Genomic DNA, 16,409 nt, shown 5'->3' on the forward strand with positions numbered 1-16,409 from the left:
AAATTAGAGTGGAAACCACAGAATGCATATGTAACTTGCGTAAAGACAAAAACACCCTCCCATATAAGACTGTTTTTTACTACACGTCATGTACTTTTTCGTTTTTTTTAATTAAATGCTTTTCAATTCCTCATGCCTCATTTTTTTTTTTCATTTGAATATTTCCATTTCTTTTACAAAAGGATTTGTCACTTGTTATTCACAGAATATTATAATAATTTTATTTTTATATAATAATAATATTTCTATGTTATATAGGGATAGTAATGTCAATTATTAAATACACATCTATCTTTCCTTTCAGTTTCTTCTTACTTTCATTCAAACCAAACAACTACAAAATCATCTCACTTTCCCTTCATTTTCCACTTACTTTCATTCCTACCACTTTCTTTCCTTAAACTTTCCTTTCTTATCCAAACAAACCATTAAAGACAGGAGTAAAGACAGGAGTAATAGCCGCCTCAACTCAAGTCAGGCTTTGATGTCACTAAAAACATCATAAAAACACCCAAAAAAAAAAAAACCAATACATGATAAATTTAAGGTTCCAGGTTGCGTGCTTATCAAAAAAAAAAAAAAGGTTCCAGGTTGTGTACCATTATTTTCTTTTCACAACCCACCTAAAAAAAACCATTTATCTTATCTCTTTTATCAGAAAAACACTTCACCTGAGAAGCTGTAAACTTGACAACAAATTTCCAGGTGAATGGAGAAATCAATTCATATTGCAGTTGTTCCAGGTGTTGGTTATAGCCACTTATTTCCAATTCTTCAATTCTCCAAACTACTTGTTCACCATCATCCATACATTCATATCACATGCTTCATCCCCTCACATAGTTCTCTCTCATCTGATTCAAAATCAATCCTTCAAAATCTTCCATCAAACATCAACAGTATTTTTCTTCCACCAGTGGATTCCAAAGACTTACCACAAGGAGTTCCTTTAGAAATTCAACTACAACTCACACTCACTCATTCCTTACCATCTATACATCAGGCTTTGAAGTCCTTAACTTTAAGGACACCCTTTGTAGCCTTGATAGTTGATTCTTTTGCAATTGCAGCACTTGATTTGGCTAAAGATTTCAACATGTTGTCCTATGTTTACTTCCCTTCTGCAGCCACCACTTTGTCTACATACTTCTATATGTTCAAACATGATAAAGAAACATCAGGTGAGTACAGAGATCTTCCTAATCAACCTATTCAAATACCGGGTTGTGTACCGATTCACGGTAGAGATCTTGTTGACCAAGCTCAAAATAGATCAAGTGAATCTTACAAATATTTACTTCAACGTATTAAAAGATTTCGTCTTGTTGATGGGATTCTTATTAATAGTTTCTTAGAAATTGAAAAAGGTTCTATAGAAGCACTGGCTGAAGAAGGAAGTGGTAACCCTCTTGTGTATGCTGTTGGACCTATTATCCAAAAGGGAACAGAAGCATCTAAGGATGATGCTAATAGTTTGGAGTGTTTGTCATGGTTGGATAAACAAAAACCTAGTTCAGTTTTGTATGTGTCTTTTGGAAGTGGTGGTACACTTTCACAAGAACAAATTGATGAGCTTGCTTTAGGTTTGGAATTGAGTAATCATAAGTTCTTATGGGTTGCAAGAGCACCAAGTAGTTTAGCAAATGCTGCGTATCTATCGGCGTCTGATGTTGATCCTTTGCAGTTTTTACCATCTGGGTTCTTGGAGAGAACAAAGGAACAAGGGATGGTTGTTCCATCATGGGCACCTCAGATTCAAATCCTAAGTCATAGTTCAGTTGGTGGATTCTTGACTCATTGTGGCTGGAATTCAACGCTTGAGAGTATGGCACATGGTGTGCCACTAATCACATGGCCTCTGTTTGCTGAGCAGAGAACGAATGCTGTTTTATTGAGTGAGGGACTAAAAGTGGGATTGAGGCCAAGATTTCATGAAAATGGTATTGTGGAAAGGGTAGAAATTGCTGAGTTGATCAAGAGTCTCATGGAAGGGGAAGTAGGTGGGAAATTGCGCAATAATATGAAGGAATTGAAAGAAGCTGCTAATAGTGCACACAAAGAAGATGGTTCTTCTACAAAGACTCTTTCTCAATTAGCACTCAAATGGAGAAATTTGGTATGAAAAAACAAATTTTATAGAATCTTTTGGTCATGATCTTCTCTGTTATTTTACTTTACATTTTCTGCTTTATAATAACAGTCAGGCATAGTGTGAATTATTGGCATCAAGAAAACCTTACTAGATGAGATTTTCTGATCTGGAAAGAGATCATCATGATATTGCATAATTCTTTCTCAGTAAGACATATATGTTTCTTAATTTTATTGGATATTGTTATGTCATGATTTATCAGATCTAAATTCTATGTACATTATTCACCTTGTATATTGATTTTGTTTCTGGCTGTTTTAGATAGTTAAACTATGGTCATTACAAGCTTCTGGCTGTCTAAGATACTCTAAGATTATAAACTAATTCTAGGAAGTAACTTAAAACACTCATTAAAGATATTTTATAATAGAGTCCTACTATTTGGTACGAAGCAGTTGGCAAACGAAACAGAAGAATTGCACTATGGCCATGTGCTAAATAGTAGTGCTTGTAGTTAATATTTGTTTTTGGCAGAAATCATGGGGGTAATGGTTTGAAATGAACGGTGGATATTGATTCTTGCCTTTCTTGTTTTGACTTTTTCGTATACATAAGCATTATTCTTTATAATATTCTAGCACTCTGAAGCTAAAATTTACTAAACTTTAAACTTGTTACAAATATTGAGCCGTTTTAACTTTTTCGTGCTTCTTGTGTCCTGACACGTAGTATAGAATGACTCTCGGCAACGGATATTTAGGCTCTTGCATCGATGAAGAATGTAGTGAAATGCGATACTAATTGCATAACACAAGTTGCGCCCGATGCCATTAGTTACCCTTTAAAAGAGAAAATATTATACCTGACATAATTATTAAACTAAAAAATTGAACCATATATCTTTTGGACAATCCAACAAAGAAGGCCAAAACAATTTGTTAAAGATATAGTTAGTTAGTAATTAGGAGGATTAGTTAGCAGTTTCTTGATGCCTATATATAGGCTTTGATGTAATCTTTTACACTTACTTTTCTCATTTTGTAATATTTTTCCTTCATCAATATTATACATTTTGAGCTATTTTCTCTCTTCTCCCATGGATGCCATGTTTCTTAACATGGTATCAGAGCAAATTTGGTATCCACCTTGAAGAAAATTTTCCGCTGCATTTTCTCGAGAAAATTTATTTTTCTCAACTTTCATTTTCTATCGCTCTTTCTTTTCTATTTTTCCTGAGAAATTCAATTCTCTAGTACTGTTAATTTTCCATCTGAGAAAATCACTTTTCTCATCTTCCGTTTGCGAATTCCGTTTTCTTGATTTCAATTTTGATTCCGTTTTGTGAATTTCATGATTCCGTTTCTGCCTATGGTGGTTAAGCGTTGATTTGTTGCTTCCTACGAGTAGTTTAGCCTGGAGTTGTGGTTTCTACTTGATGGTTAAGCATTTGCCCTTAGTTCGCTTTGATGGGTTGTGTTTTCTTCCTTATGATGGTTAAGCACAACTAGATGTATTTGAGTCGTCTCTCATTGTATTTTCTTTTGATTTGATGTACTTTTGTATTGCTTATCCCAAGCTAGAAGTGTTGTGAACACCTTCTAGCTTGCGGGAGGGTGTTAAAGATATAGTTAGTTAGTAATTAGGATGATTAGTTAGCAGTTTCTTGATGCCTATATATAGGCTTTGATGTAATCTTTTACACTTACTTTTCTCATTTTGTAATATTTTTCCTTCATCAATATTATACATTTTGAGCTATTTTCTCTCTTCTCCCATGGATGTCATGTTTCTTAACACAATTAACCAATGATGACAAACCAAACCAATGAAAAATGATGAACCACCATAAAGCAAAAGCTACCAAAGCCTAATCATCAAGAGCACGAGGTAAAAGATGAGCCTTCACCATTCAAGACAGAAGCTTCACCATTCTAGGCAGAAGTATCAATGCTTAACAGTAAGAAAAAAATCAAACTGCAAAGACCAGTGCTCACTCCAGCTGCTGAAATCAAAGGTTAAAAGTGTTGCAACTTCAAACAAAAAGGGGCAGTAAAAAATTAAGATCCAAAAGATAAACAGGAAGAGGAGATTGGCGATCACAACAGAGTAAACATCGTCAAAAACATACGTATAAGAGCTCGAAAATGAAAACTTGTGACACCGAATGTGTCCGTAGTACGCACGGCAGATGGCAGTGGCGCATTAACAGAAACACGACGGTTGTTGGAGGCGCATAAGTGCATGCGAAACAATATTTGGGCTTGAAAAGGGAGAAAAAAAGAAGAAGGGATCACTCCGAAAACATAAAAACCATGATTACATTCCCATTGCTGATGGTATTCTTGTTAATAGCTTTTTAGAAATGGAAAGGGGTCCTATAAAAGCACTTAATGAGGAAGGAAGTGTCGAGGGAAACCCTTCTGTTTATCCTGTTGGACCCATCATCCAGACAGCAACAATTTCTATTGATGCTAATGGGTTGCAGTGTCTGTCATGGTTGGACAAACAACAATCTTGTTCAGTTTTGTATGTGTCTTTTGGGAGTGGGGGTACACTTTCACAGGAACAAATTGTTGAGCTGGCTTTGGGTTTGGAGTTGAGTAATCATAAGTTCTTATGGGTAGTAAGAGCACCAAGTAGTTCAGTCGATGCTGCATATCTTTCGGCACAAAATGATGTTGACCCTTTGCAATTTTTACCTTCTGGGTTTTTGGAGAGAACCAAGGAGAAAGGTTTGGTGATTCCATCATGGGCAACCCAGATTGAAATCCTTAGTCACAATTCAGTTGGTGGGTTCTTGACTCATTGTGGTTGGAATTCAACCCTCGAGAGTGTGATGAATGGTGTGCCACTAATCACATGGCCCTTGTTTTCTGAGCAGAAAATGAATGCGGTTTTTTTAAGTGAAGGCATGAAAGTGGGATTGAGGCCAAGAGTTAATGAAAATGACATCGTGGAAAGGGTAGAGGTTGCTAAGGTGATCAAGTGTCTAATGGAAGGAGAAGAAGGCAAGAATTTGCGCAAAAAAATGAAGGAGTTCAAAGAAGCTGCTTCTAATGCAACCAAAGAAGAAGGATCTTCTACAAAGACTATTTCTCAATTAGCACTCAAGTGGAAAAAGTTGGTGTAGGAAACCTTAAAAACCTTAGTGTATATCTCTCTAAGTTGTGGCTCTTCCTCTTTAGTTGTTTCGTTGTCAATCTCTAATAAAGTAACTGATACAGACCCGAGTGAGGGTTGTGGATGTACTGTAATAAAGAATGTGGTAAGAGAGTGTTTTCTTTTCAAGAGAGCTTTTGGTTTGGGGGGATTGGGATTATTTCCTTCATCTAGTTTCCTTGTTTATTATCTATTCAATATATTATATTTTCCATTGTTTGATCTATTTCTATTTTATAAATTATGTTTCTAAATTTCAGGTTCCCATCAATAACCATAGTCATTATAAAGCCGATGATAATCATTTTCAACAGATTTAGATTACACTACCAAGAGATATTTTGGTTGTTGAATTGTATAATCATTTTTAGTAAACAATAGAATATATGGTGAAATGGTATACTCACTTCTTGTAAATTCTGTTGCGCCATTTAGGGTCAGCCCCGACTATTTGACTATTTGGAAGTCCTGCTTGAATATTAACAATGGACACCTAATAAAAATGCAAAAAAAAATTAAAACGAATTTAAATTGTAAACTATAGGGCTAAAAAAACCGTAAACTCCTAGTTTTGTAAGACAAGAGTTTCGAACCAGTGACATTTTTCAACAAAACGGTCCCTATAATTTCTTATAGCCCTCTACATTGTTCCCAAGTCCCCTAAATTGATGAAAATGCTTCTCAGTGTGCACCATTTATTTGATATTGCATACTTCTTTCTCAGTAAGACATATGTTTTTTAATTTTATTGGATATTGGATATTGGATATTGTAATGTCATGATTCATCAGATCGAAATTTCTATGTACATTATTCACCTTGTATATTGATTTTGTTTCTGGCTGTTTTAGATAGTTAAACTATGGTCATTACAAGCTGCTAGCTGTCTAAGATACTCTAAGAACTAATCCTAGAAAATAACTTAAAATACTCTAATATAAAACCAAAGATTTAAGGATATTATAAGATAGTTTGTAATATTCTAGCACTTCTTCTGAAGCATAAATTTACTAAACTTTAAACTTGTAACAAATTAAGATCCAAAAGATAAACATGAAGAGGAGATTGGCGATCACAACAGAGTAAACATCGTCAAAAACATAGGTATAAGGGCTCGAAAACTTGTGACAAGTACAAAATTGGGACAGTAAACAGAGTCAGGAGGCGGAAAAACTCGTCGAACGGACACCGAATGTGTCCGTACACTCGGCAGATGGCAGTGGCGCGTGGGCAGAAACACGAAGGTTGTTGGAGGCGCATAAGCACATGAAAAACAAATATTTGGGCTTGAAAAGGGAGAAAAAAAAGGAAGAGATGACTCCTAAAAACATAAAAACCATGATTACATTCCCATACGTTTAGGAACTCGACGACAAAATAGTGGCAAGACAATTCAAAGAGAATCGAAGCAAACACTAAATACCAGGTAGAAGTTGTAGTATTTTAAATAATAGGAGGGCAGAAAATAATGAACTTTGAAAATAATTGATTATGACTTAATAGTTAATACGAACTTGACACCAAACAGTGATTCTTGTTTATTAGGATAGCCACAATTCTAATAAAAATAAAGCACGGACACAAACACAAACACAAACACCGAACATGATATTAACATGTTGATATTAGTAATACATTTTAAAAATGAATTAACTGAATGTAAGTGGCGAGTTGCGGTAAAAATGGCTTTTTCTTACAGGAAGAAAGGTATTGTGAAACCATTCTAAATAAGTATTGGACCACTATTATCTTGTTCTGTGACAAGGTGTTGAATAAATAGATATTGTGAAACCATTCTTAATAATTATTGGACTGCAATTTTCTTAATATTTGTGAGGTACTGTACTACTTTTGTATTAATTATTACCCCCATCATACCAACATGTGTGGCTCTTATTCATCGTTATCAAAAGTTCCCAATCATCAAATGCGTATATTTATTTTCCTTTAACAAGCCACACAAAAAATACTTTGCTTCATAAGCTGGAAACATAGCAACAAATTTCCATGGATAAAACAGTTCACATTGCAGTTGTTCCAGGTGTTGGGTATAGCCATTTAGTACCTATTCTTCAGTTTTCCAAGCAACTTGTTCAACTCCATCCAGACTTTCATGTCACATGTTTCATTCCCACACTTGGGTCTCCCTCAAATGCCTCAAAATCCATCCTTGAAACTCTTCCATCAAATATCAACTACACTTTTCTTCCACCTGTGAACCCCAATGACCTACCACAAGGGACTCCCATGGAAAGCATTCACCTCACAATGATTCACTCTCTCCCATATTTACATCAGGCGTTGAACTCCTTAACTTTAAGGACTCCCCTCGTGGCCTTGGTGGTTGATCCTTTAGCTCTTAAAGCACTAGAGTTTGCTAAGGAATTCAACATGTTGTCCTACATATACTTCCCTGCATCAGCTACTACACTGTCTTTGAGCTTCTATTTGCCTAAGTTGGATCAGGAAACGTTATGTGAGTACAAAGATCTACCAGAGCCTATTAAATTACCCGGTTGTGTACCATTGCATGGGAGGGATCTCTTTACCCTTGTTCAAGATAGATCAAGTCAAGATTACAAACATTTGCTGCAACTTGTTAAGCTTTTAAGTATTGCTGATACTGTTCTTGTTAATAGCTTCTTGGAAATGGAAAGCGGTCCTATAAAAGCACTAAATGAGGAAGGAAGTGTCAAGGGCAACCCTTCTGTTTATCCTGTTGGACCCATCATCCAGACAGCAACAAGTTCTATTGATGCTAATGGGTTGGAGTGTCTGTCATGGTTGGACAAACAACAATCTTGTTCAGTTTTGTATGTGTCTTTTGGGAGTGGGGGTACACTTTCACAGGAACAAATTGTTGAGTTGGCTTTAGGATTGGAGTTGAGTAATCATAAATTCTTGTGGGTAGTAAGAGCACCAAATAGTTCAGCCAATGCTGAATATCTTTCAGCACAAAATGATGTTGACCCTTTGCAATTTTTACCTTTTGGGTTTTTGGAGAGAACCAAGGAGAAAGGTTTGGTGATTCCATCATGGGCACCCCAGATTCAAATCCTTAGTCACAATTCAGTTGGTGGGTTCTTAACTCATTGTGGTTGGAATTCAACCCTCGAGAGTGTGATGCATGGTGTACCACTAATCACATGGCCCTTGTTTGCTGAGCAGAAAATGAATGCGGTTTTGCTGAGTGAAGGTTTGAAAGTGGGAATGAGGACAAAATTTAATGAAAATGACATTGTAGAAAGGGTAGAGGTTGCTAAGGTGATCAAGTGTCTCATGGAAGGAGAAGAAGGTGAGAAATTGCGCAATAATATGAAGGAGTTAAAAGAAGCTGCTTCTAATGCAGTCAAAGAAGATGGGTCTTCTACAAAGACTATTTCTCAATTAGCACTTAAGTGGAGAAATTTGGTGTAGGAAAACTTAAAAATCCTTAGTCTGTGTTGTTGCTCTTCCTCTTTAGTTGTGCTGCTGTCAATCTTAAATGCATCTACATCGCCCATAATTGAGTCCACATCAATGAAACTAATAGTCAGAGACCTTAGGCCTAAGTGAGAGTTGGTTTGTGTTGTTCAATTGTATAATCATTTTTCATAAACAATAGAATCTATGGTGACACGGTATACTCACTTCTTAAATTCTTTTGCGCCATTTAAAAGTATGTCGCTGGTCATGAATTAAAGAATGAAGTTCCTAGTAGTTTTCTTATTCTGCATTCTCCCTAAAAGAGTGATACCTTTATTCCATCAAGATTCATGGTGTCATCAGCCCTTCCCTGTACAATGATATAGCCACCGACCATTGTCTTGATTATATTTCCATGTCTACTAAGAACCTGCTAATACACATATCAATAATAGATGAACTAGAGTAGTAAAAATTACAATGTTAGCATTATTGAAAAAGTATAAACTCGAGAACATGGAAGCTGGATAACAAGTAATAATGGACGGAAATAATTGGTCATTTGTTGTAACAGCTTGTTGTGGTCTGCCAGTGTGTCACTAGAAGTTAATTTTCTTTTACTGAAATTTGCTTCAATTAATTGAGGTTCTTTTTTTGATACTGTGATAATTTATCATTTTGAGTACTAGAAACTAGAAACAATGAAACAGCCCCTATATCCTATTCAATTACTTGAAGAACAAAAAATTAGCTAAAAACAACTTATAAACGAATTCTCCCAAACAGACTCCCAAAAGTTATACAAGTAAATGAGCTCAAATAAGTTAATTCAAAGATACCTAGGTGGAAAATCTTTCACACAAATTACAGCATCTTTTAAGGAATCAAAGAAATAAGATCACCATTAATTTCCTCACTTATTATAGAACATATGAAGTATTTTCTTAGTCCTATAAAACATGGACCATGATGTCCAAGTCCTAACATTTACTTATTTATTTTTTTCTCTTCTGCATTCACGGATTTAGAACTACAGTGATCATTAAATTTAGATCGAACTATCTAAATTTTAAATTAAACATTTTTATTTTAAAAATTTGAAATCTATAACATCTAATATCAAAATAGAAAAGTGATAGCAGAAATCCGATTTGGATAATTACAACTGCTCATGGTGTGGAATGGATAGGGTGGTAGCTTAGCCCTTTGCATCCTGCACGTGATCTCTCCTACTCTCCTAACCTCACTATCAAACAAACATATATGTTTCTCAGTAAGACATATATGTTTCTTAATTTTGTTGGATATTGTAGTGTCATGATATATGTACCATTATACACATGGCCTCTGTTTGCTGAGCAGAAAATGAATGCGGTTTTGCTGAGTGAAGTCTTGAAAGTGGGACTGAGGACAAGAGTTAATGAAAATGACATTGTGGAAAAGGTGGAGGTTGCTAAGGTGATCAAGTATCTCATGGAAGGAGAAGAAGGTGAGAAATTGTGCAATAATATGAAGGAGTTAAAAGAAGATGCTTCGAATGCAATCAAAGAAGATGGATCTTCTAGAAAGACTGCTATCTCTCAATTAGCACTCAAAGTGGAGAAAGTTGGTGTAGGAAAAGACTTGGCAATTGATGAGCTCGTTCTCTACTCATATTCATTACTCTATAACCCTATTCAAGGTCCCTCCGTCAAGTTCATGTCTAAGCGTGTTGATGTAAGACATAAAGGATTTGTTTTCCCCAAAGTAATCTTACTCTTAGCCACACCCTTAGAGAAGGTAAACAATGCGCTGATTTTTTAGCCAAGCTTGGAGCGTCATCAATGTAAAAAAAGTATTTTTTTATGTCGGGGTTATTTTAAAAAAAACTACATAAATCCGATTTGGGAATTAGAACATAAAGAACAAGATCCAAATCCCAGTCATTTAGCTGTGTGGGTTTAGCTTTTTGCATCCTACACGTGATCTCTCCTACTCTCCTAACCTCACTATCAAACAAAAACATATCTTTCTTTCTATAAGATAACACAAGATACTGCAATGTCATGATACATGTTTCTCGTCAAACAAAAAAAAAAATCTATGTACATAATTACAAGCTTCTGGACGACTAAGATGTTCTAAAATTATAATCTATAATCTAAGAAATAATTAAAATAAATACTCTAATATAGTAACTAAGGAGGAATACTTATATGGGCACAAGCCCAAATAAATATTTTTAGGACACTCACATTAAACTAAAAAAATGAAATAAAAAATGAACAAAGAAAAATTAATTGATGTGACTATTTTATTATATTTTTAATTTTTTTGATTTGTGAGTGTGTGTGCCAAAATTTTGTTTTCAAGTACTTATGCCTAGATAACACTATCTCGTAACTTGTCAAAAAAAAAAAAAATAACACTCTCGTAACTAATATTTTACTATAAAAATAAAAAGATATTTTATAATAATCTAACACTCCCCATCAAGTTGTGTCGAAGAAAAAAACACTCCCCATCAAGCTGTATTCTCTCTCACTCTCTCTCTCTCTAAAAAGTGGATTTTTTTTAAATTGTCTTTTTTTTTTTTATTTTGACAATTTTTTTTAAATTGTCTTAAAAACAGATTTTAACAGAAATAAACCGGTACTTAAAAAAAAACAGAAATAAACCGGTTTTTAGTCTAGATTTCAAAATAACCGGTTAAAAATTGGATTTAAAAAAATGATCGCTTTTAAACTGGTTTTGTTAAATTAACCGGTGATGTATCCATAACCAAATTTATAACCAGTTTTATAACCGGTTTATAATAAAATGAGGTTATGGTTATGAATCCAACTCCAAATAAATGGATTTGGTTTGTCAAATTATCCGACCATGCACACCCCTAAGCAAAAGCTACCAAAGTCACCATAATTTTGATAAAATATTATATCCAACAAGAATGCCAAAACAAAATGCCAATTAATGATGTCAAAATTTCAAACTAAAACAATAAAAAAATGTTGAACCACCTATCAAAGAATTTTCCTAAAGCAAAAACTTACCAAAGTCACCATAATTTTGATAAAATATTATTATTTTTAAAACAAAAAGTCTCGCTTTAAGACTTTCTATCCTTATTGGACCACTATTTTCTTAATATTTGTATGAGGTACTATACTACTTTCGTATTACCCCATCATACCAACATGAGTGGCTCTTATTCATCGTTTTCAAACTTCCCAATCATCATATGCATATAATTTCTATTTTAGTCCATTTAACAAGCCAAACAAAAAATACTTTGCCTCATAAGCTGGAAATATAGCAACAAATTTCAATGGATAAAACAGTTCACATAGCAGTTGTTCCAGGTGTTGGGTATAGCCATTTAGTCCCTATTCTTCACTTTTCCAAGCAACTTGTTCAACTCCATCCTGACTTTCATGTCACATGCTTCATTCCAACACTTGGCTCTCCCTCAAGTGCCTCAAAATCCATCCTTGAAACTCTTCCATCAAACATCAACTACACTTTTCTTCCACCTATGAACCCCAATGACCTACCACAAGGAACTCCTCCCATGGAAAGCATTCACCTCACACTGATTCACTCTCTCCCATATTTACATCAGGCCTTGAACTCCTTAACTTTAAGGACTCCCCTTGTGGCCTTGGTGGTTGATCCTTTAGCACTTAAAGCACTAGAATTTTCTAAGGAATTCAACATGTTGTCCTACATATACCTCCCTTTATCAGCTACTACAATTTCTTTCTGCTTCTATATGCCTAAGTTGGATGAGGAAACATCATGTGAGTACAAAGATCTACCAAAGCCTATCAAATTACCAGGTTGTGTTCCAATCCACGGGAGAGATCTCTTTACCAATGTTCAAGATAGATCAAGTCAAGAGTACAAACAATTCCTCCAACTTCTCAAGTCTTTAAGTATTGCTGATGGTATTATTGTTAATAGCATCTTAGAAATGGAAAGTGGTCCTATAAAAGCACTAAATGAGGAAGGAAGTGTTAAGGGTATCCCTTCTGTTTATCCTGTTGGACCCATCATCCAAACAGTAACAAGTTCTGTTGATGCTAATGGGTTGGAGTGTCTGTCATGGTTGGACAAACAACAATCTTGTTCAGTTTTGTATGTGTCTTTTGGGAGTGGGGGTACACTTTCACAAGAACAAATTGTTGAGCTGGCTTTGGGTTTGGAGTTGAGTAATCATAAATTCTTATGGGTTGTAAGAGCACCAAATAGTTCAGCCAATGCTACATATCTTTCAACACAAAATGATGTTGACCCTTTGCAATTTTTACCTTCTGGGTTTTTGGAGAGAACCAGAGGCAAAGGTTTGGTCATTCCATCATGGGCGCCCCAGATTCAAATCCTTAGTCACAATTCAGTTGGTGGGTTCTTGACTCATTGTGGTTGGAATTCAACCCTTGAGAGTGTGGTACATGGTGTACCACTAATCACATGGCCCCTGTTTGCTGAGCAGAATATGAACGCGGTTTTGCTGAGTGAAGGCATAAAAGTGGGACTGAGGCCAAGAGTTAATGAAAATGACATTGTGGAAAGGGTAGAGGTTGCTAAGGTGATCAAGTGTCTCATGGAAGGAAAAGAAGGTGAGAAATTGCGCAATAATATGAAGGAATTAAAAGAAGTTGCTTCTAATGCAGTCAAAGAAGATGGGTCTTCTACAAAGACTATTTCTCAATTAGCACTTAAGTGGAGAAATTTGGTGTAGGAAAACTTAAAAATCCTTAGTCTATATCTTTCTATGTTGTTGCTCTTCCTCTTTAGTTGTGCCACTGTCAATCTTAAATGCATTCACATTGCTCATAAGAAATCTTCTTACAAGACTAATTATATGCAGAGACTTTGCTAATAATTCAGTCGACATCAATGAAAGTAATTGATAGAGACCTGAGTGAGGGTTGGGGGATATATATTGTAATAAAGAATGCGGTAAGGATGTAAGGTAAATAAAGAATGGGGAAAATTGCTTCGTTGACAAGTTTGTTATGCCTTAGTAGTATAAATAGTGAGGTGTGTGAATTGTGATGGGTATGCAAGAATATATGGTGACACGGTATACTCACTTCTTGTAAATTCCGTTGCACCATTTAAAAGTAGGAAGCTGGTCATGAATTAAAGAATGAAATACACAGAAATTTTCCTCTACTTTTCCATTTCTTTCTATAATTCATTGAAATTCCTAGTAGTTTTCTTATTCTGCATTCTCCCTAAAAGAGTGATACCTTTATTCCATCAAGATTCATGGTGTCATCAGCCCTCCCTTGTACAATGATATAGCTACCGACCGTTGTCTTGATTATATGTCCATGTCTACTAAGAACCTGCTAATACACCTATCAAGATAGACATGAGAAGTTATATCAATAATAGCAGAACGAGAGTAGTAAAAATTACAAAGGTAGAATTATTGAAAAAGTATAAACTCGAGAACGTAGAAGCTGGACAACAAACGGTAATAATGTAGAAGTCGAAAACCTGGAAATAATTGGTCATTTGTTGTACAGGTTGTTGTTGTGGTCCGTCTCTAGAAGTAATTTGATATGATGAATTTTGTTTATAGACAAAATATGTCACTAGAAGTAGAAAAAGATTTATTTATAATATTTATGTATATCAAGCTTTGCAGTTGGACTTCTCTTTGCTTTAATTACCTTTTCTCTTTACTTGAGGTTGTTATTTGATATTGTGATAGTTTCATTTCTTATTTTGTGTACTAGAAACCATGAAACAGCCCCTATATCCTATTCAATTACTTGAAGAACAAAATGACAATAAGCATCTAGTTATTGAGATTTGAAATTAATTACTATTAATGTATTTTTGTTGTCCTGCATTAGTCACCAACTCTCTGAATAGGACATAGGAGCTTTTCATTGCTAAATATGTGGAGGGATTTGATAGTTTTATTATTGTATTAAGTTAAACAACTAACTTACTTTTCTATTTTCCCTTCTTTTTTTAAGAGGATTTTATTTTACAAAACCTTCTTACTTCCCATATTTGCTAAAAATGGTTTATATTATATGAGAGGAGCATCACCAAACAACTTATGTTACTTCACGTCTGTTAGATTAGTTAGACTGAAATTTTCAATACTGTGTTAGGTTAGGAGATGGCACATGAATTGAAGTTGTGAAATATAGATATACTAGAATATACCAGAAAATCATAAAACTAAACTTTCAAATAATATTAGAAAAATATTGTTTCAAAATTTGCTTTAAAATCTATATAAAGTCTAATTGGGATAGGTGAGTTGCATGAACTTGGCCTCAAATTTCCATGGAGAAAACAATTCACATTGCAGTTGTTCCAGGTGTTGGATATAGCCACTTAGTCCCTATTCTTGAATTCTCCAAGTTACTTGTTCAACATCATCCATATATTCATGTCACATGTATCATTCCCACACTTGGTTCTCCCCCAAGTTCCTCAAAAACCATCCTTCAAACTCTTCCATCAAATATCAACCACACTTTTCTTCCACCGGTGCAACCCAATGACCTACCACAAGGACTCTCATTACAAATGAAAATTCAGCGCACAGTGACTCATTCTCTCCCATATTTACATCAGGCGTTGAAGTCCTTCGCTTCAAGAACTCCCCTAGTGGCCTTGGTAGTTGATTTGTTTGCTGTTGAAGCACTAGACTTTGCTAAGGAATTCAACATGTTATCCTATATATACTACCCTGTAGCAGCTAATACGCTGGCTTGGAAATTCTACTTGCCTAAGTTGGACGAGGAAACATCATGTAAGTACATAGATCTACCAGAACCTATCAAAATACCAGGTTGCGTACCACTGCATGGCAGGGATCTTTTTACTGCAGCTGGAGATAGATCAAGTCAAGCTTACAAACACTTACTTCAACTTTGTAAAAGTTTTAGTTTGGCTGATGGTGTTCTTGTTAATAGCTTCTTAGAAATGGAAATGGGTCCTATAAAAGCACTAACAGAGGAAGAAAGTAGGAAGGGAAAGCCTTCTGTGTATCCTGTTGGACCCATCATCCAGACTGTAACAAGTTCTTGTGATGATGCTAACGGGTTAGAGTGTCTGTCATGGCTAGACAAACAGCAACCTTGTTCAGTTTTGTATGTGTCTTTTGGGAGTGGTGGTACACTTTCACAAGAACAAATTGATGAGTTGGCTTTGGGTTTGGAATTGAGTAATCAGAGATTCTTATGGGTTGTGCGAGCACCAAGTAGTAGTTCATCTAGTACAGCATATTTTTCAGCACAAAATGATCTTGACCCTTTGCAGTTTTTACCATCTGGTTTTTTGGAGAGAACCAAGGAGAAAGGGATGGTTATTCCATCATGGGCACCCCAGATTCAAATCCTTAGCCACGGATCAATTGGTGGGTTCTTGAGTCACTGTGGCTGGAATTCAGTCCTTGAGAGTGTAATGCATGGTGTGCCGTTAATCACATGGCCTCTGTTTGCTGAGCAAAGAATGAACGCGGTTTTGCTGAGTGAGGGCCTTAAAGTGGGACTGAGGCCAAGAGTCCATGAAAATGGCATTGTGGGAAGGGTGGAAATTTCCCATGTGATCAAGTGTCTCATGGAAGGGGAAGAAGGTGAGAAATTGCGCAATAATATGAAGGAATTGAAAGAAGCTGCTAATATTGCACTCAAAGAAGATGGGTCGTCAACAAAGACTCTTTCTCAATTAGCACTGAAATGGAGAAATTTGGTGCATGAAAACTAGCTTTAAGGAATGCTTTTGCCAAAAGTTTTTC

General features: G+C 35.4%; 2 pseudogenes; both read left to right on the forward strand.

Annotated features, from left to right (window-relative positions):
• Positions 1 to 583: 583 nt before the first annotated feature.
• LOC123886928 lies at positions 584 to 5,477 on the forward strand (annotated as a pseudogene).
• Positions 5,478 to 7,131: 1,654 nt separating this feature from the next.
• On the forward strand, positions 7,132 to 16,393 carry LOC123886929 (annotated as a pseudogene).
• Positions 16,394 to 16,409: the final 16 nt, after the last annotated feature.

The sequence above is a fragment of the Trifolium pratense genome, linkage group LG5 (assembly GCF_020283565.1).
Source record: "Trifolium pratense cultivar HEN17-A07 linkage group LG5, ARS_RC_1.1, whole genome shotgun sequence".
Taxonomy (NCBI): domain Eukaryota; kingdom Viridiplantae; phylum Streptophyta; class Magnoliopsida; order Fabales; family Fabaceae; genus Trifolium; species Trifolium pratense.